Source organism: Salvelinus sp. IW2-2015, linkage group LG8, assembly GCF_002910315.2.
Source record: "Salvelinus sp. IW2-2015 linkage group LG8, ASM291031v2, whole genome shotgun sequence".
In the NCBI taxonomy this organism is placed as follows: Eukaryota; Metazoa; Chordata; class Actinopteri; order Salmoniformes; family Salmonidae; genus Salvelinus; species Salvelinus sp. IW2-2015.
In genome coordinates this window covers 10,345,567-10,349,780 of record NC_036848.1, presented here as the reverse complement: position 1 = coordinate 10,349,780, position 4,214 = coordinate 10,345,567, and the positions used below count along the sequence as shown (strand labels likewise).

Here is a 4,214-nt window from a genome sequence, read left to right as displayed (position 1 = left end):
CTTATTTTTCTTAATTGCCTTGTTGGTGTAAGGCTTGTGAGTAAGCATTTCGCTGCAAGGTTGGTGCCTGTGACCAAATACCATTTGATTTGAATACTCTCCCTTGGGGAGTGTTGCCACTTGGTGGACTTTGACATATATGAACTAACGAGCTAATCCTCTTATCCTCCTCAGATTGGCCACAGGAGTTAAATCATTTGTGTACAGCCAACCCTAGATTTGTTATAATTGTGGACCTAACGGCCATGGAGCAGAAGATCAAAGAAGTGAGTTCCAGCTGTATCATCGTAACTCCTGGCTGGCATTTGAACATGCCACAGAAATCCTGTTTCATTCAGCACTTGGCTGTACTGTTGCCTCCAGGCTTTATTGACTGGTGTGATTCTGATTTGAGCCACTCTCCCTGTTTTATGATCCGTCTATCCAGTCCCCCCCCCCCCCCCAGAAACAGTTGAAGAACCGGTCCATATTCAGTGACGAGATCCAGCCCACCAAGGGGGTGAGCAACCTCCCATCCTGCCTCAGCCCTCCCTCCTTCTCCCTGACACATCTCTAGCCTATTCTCTATTTTTCCACAGAGATCCCTTCCAGGTGGGCCGGACCTGGACAAAGTCAAGGTGTGTGGTTTGGAATCCTTATTTACTAACAGCATTACCAGAATCAATAGTCACTAATTCAAGATGAATTAAGTGTGTGGTACTTTATTCCGTGACGTCCCAAACTGTGTGCCCATTTTAGGAGGGCCCAGAAGGTTCTGAGACGTCACTTCAGCTCCTCTGTAGAGGACGACTGCTTGGCCCTGCAGGAATATCGGGCCATGAGCCTTCCATCTGCTCATTATTTATACATGCATGCATGCTTAGTCACTTGCCTTTCCACATTTACTTTAAAGCAAACACTGAGTTGGTGAGTAATTAGAGAAACACACATGTGACAGGGATACCCATGATGGTTCTGTATCTACCAAACTGAATGTGTATTCTTCACAATAAAGCAATCCCGTTGAGTGGACCTGTCTCTTCCCTTAGACCTGATCAAAATACTGAAGATAAAACATTTAATTGTTGGTGTGATTATAAGTAGGAACTATGACATTTTCGGAGTTAAGCAAGAAAAAGTGTTTGTCAACATTGTCCCTCTCCTTGTGAACCAAGTTGGGCTGGGGAAAAGTGATTCATTAGGCTCAGCGCTGTGTTTGGTTACGTACAGTGGGGTCTGAAATTGACGCCCTTGATAAAGATTAGCAATAATGACTACACTTGCCCTCAGAACAGCTGGGGCATGGACTCTACAAGGTCTCGAAAGCGTTCCACAAGGATGCTGGCCCATGTTGACTCCAATGCTTCCCACCGTTGTGTTGGCAAACTGAGTGTGGAAAAACCCAGCAGTGTTGCAATTCTTAATGCAAACCGGTGCGCCTGATGCCTACTACCATACCGAGTTCARAGACGCGTACATGTTTTGTCTTGCCCATTCACCCTTTGAATGGAACACACACACAATCCATGTTGCAATTGTCTCAAAGCTAAAGAAAATAAATTAACCTGTTTCCACCCCTTCGTCTAAACTAATTTGAAGTGGATTTAACAAGTGATATCAATAAAGGATCATAGCTTTCACCTGGATTCAAATCCAATTTTATTTGTCACATGCGTCGAATACAACAGGTGCAGCAGACMTTACAGTGAAACACTTACTTACAAGCCCTTAACCAACATTGCAGATTTTTTTTAAAAAGAAAATATAAAATCAATAAATACCTGCAGTAAGAAAAGTAACACAACTGAGTAGCCCCTGTACATAGCCTCATTTTGTTGTTACTTTTCTTACTGCAGTTATTTAAAATCTATTTTCTTTATAAAAAAATAAAGCATTGTTGGTTAAGGGCTTGTAAGTAAGCATTTCGCTGTAAGGTCTGCACCTGTTGTATGTGACAAATGGATTTGAATCCAGGTGAAAGCTATGATCCCTTAAGTACCAGAAGCCCCTGTACATAAGTACAGGTTAGTCAAGGTAATATGTAGGTAGGGGTAAAGTGACTGCGTAGATAATTAACAGCGAGTAGTAGCGGCAGTGTAAAAAGGGGGTCAATGCAAATAGTCTGGTTAGCCATTTGATTAACTGTTTAGCAGTCTAATGGCTTGGGGGTAGAAGCTGTTAAGGAGCCTTTTGGACATAGAGTTGGCAATCCAGTACCGCTGGCCGTGCAGTAGAAGAGAGAATGTCTTTGACTAAGGTGGCTGGAGTCTTTGACAATTTTTAGGGCATTCCTCTGACATCGCCTGGTATAGAGGTCCTGGATGGCAGGAAGCTTGGCCCCAGTGATGTACTGGGCTGTACGCACTACCCACTGTAACGCCTTGTGGTCAGATGCTGAGCAGTTGCCATACCAAGCGGTGATGCAACCAGCCAGGATGCTATCAATGGTGCATCAGCGTGGCGGATGTGTTGTTGCCCACCCTCACCACCTGTGGGCGGCCCATCAGRAAGTCCAGGATCCAGTTGCAGAGGGAGATGTTTAGTCCCAAGGTCCTTAGCTTAGTGCTGCACTTTGAGGGCACTATGGTGTTGAAAGCTGCACTGTAGTCAACAAACATCATTCTCACAATACGTGTTCCTCTTGTCCACGTGGGAAAGGGCAGTGTGGAGTGCAATGGAGATTGGGTCATCTGTGGATCTGTTTGGGAGGTATGCAAATTGTAGTGGGTTTCTGGGAGGATGGTGTTGATGTGAGCCATGACCAGCCTTTTCAAAGCACTTCATGGCTACAGATGTGAGTGCTACGGGGGCGGTAGTCATTTAGGTAGGTTACTTTGGAGTTCTTGGGCACAGGGACTGTGGTGGTCTGCTTGAGACATGTAGGTATTATAGACTCGGTCAGGGAGCGGTTGAAAATGTCAGTCAAGACACTCGTCAGTTGGTCAGCACATGCTTTGAGTACGCGTCCTGGTAATCCATCTGACCCTCTGGCCTTGTGAATGTTAAAGTTCTTACGCACATCGGACATAGAGAGCATGATCACACAGTTGTCCAGAACAGCTAGTGCTCTCATGCATGGTTCAGTGTTGCTTGCCTCGAAGCAAGCATAGAAGGCATTTACCTCCTCTGGTAGGCTTGCGTAGGCTCACTGGGCAGCTCRCGTCTGGGTTTCACTTTGTAATGCTGCTTCTGGGTGAGCATTCTCTTGTTTGCTTACGACCTTTTACAGCTTGTTGAGTGTGGTCTTAGTGCCTGAATTGGTTTATGGTGGTAAATGGAGAGCTACAGAAAATATAGTTCAACTCTCTTGGTAAATAGTATGGTCTGCAGCTTATCATTTGGTACTCTACCTCAGGTGAGCAAAACCTCGAGACTTCCTTAATATTAGAGATCACGCACCAGCTGTTGTTGACAAATTGACACAGACCACCACCCCTTGTCTTACCGGATGTAGCTGTTCTGTGTTGCCGACGCACGGAAGACCCAGCCAACTGTGTATATTATCCATGTCATCGTTCAGCCACAACTCAGTGAAACATAAGATATTACAGTTTTTAATGTCCCATTGGTAGGATAGTCTCGAACGGAGCTCATACAGTTTATTTTCCAGTGATTGCAAGGTCACCAGTATGACGGATTATCCCCTTTTCAGACTAATTTCACCAAGTCAGTCTCTCATGGAAAGAGTACCAATACAATTGCTCAGAGAAAGGGATTTTATTTAAAAATATTTTTTTTCAAAGGTAGGTGTCAAAATTGACACCCTTAAACATTCTCATTAAAAAAGTAGTCCAAAGTTGAGTATTTGTTCCCATATTCCTTGCATGCAATGACAACATCAAGTTTGTGACTTGACAAACTTGTTGGATGCATTTGCAGGTTATTTCTGAGTTTTTCCCCCCATATAAATCAATGGTAAATAATGTTATCATTTTGGAGTACCTTTTACCAATAACAGGGGAGGTTAGCATGTCTTGGGTATGATCTTTGACGCTCTAACTTGCTCATGCATTATTATTCATGGTTAATTCAGGATTATCCAAAATCATGGTCGCATGCACATTAATGTAGAAGTGTTTAGAAACATTCTTATTTACAATAAAAGTGACTCCAAAATGACCCTACAGTATTTACCATTCATTTACAGTGGGGCAAAAAAAGTATTTAGTCAGCCACCAATTGTGCAAGTTCTCCCACTTAAAAAGATGAGAGAGGCCTGTAATTTTCATCATAGG

The 4,214-nt window shown here is 43.6% G+C and overlaps 1 long non-coding RNA gene across 1 annotated transcript; it reads left to right on the top strand.

Moving 5' to 3' along the window:
* The first annotated feature begins 449 nt into the window (after window positions 1-449).
* On the top strand, window positions 450-1,006 carry LOC111967061 (uncharacterized). Its single transcript, XR_002877729.1, has 2 exons — window positions 450-617; window positions 739-1,006. It is a non-coding gene; the product is annotated as an uncharacterized lncRNA (long non-coding RNA).
* The last annotated feature ends 3,208 nt before the right edge of the window (window positions 1,007-4,214 follow it).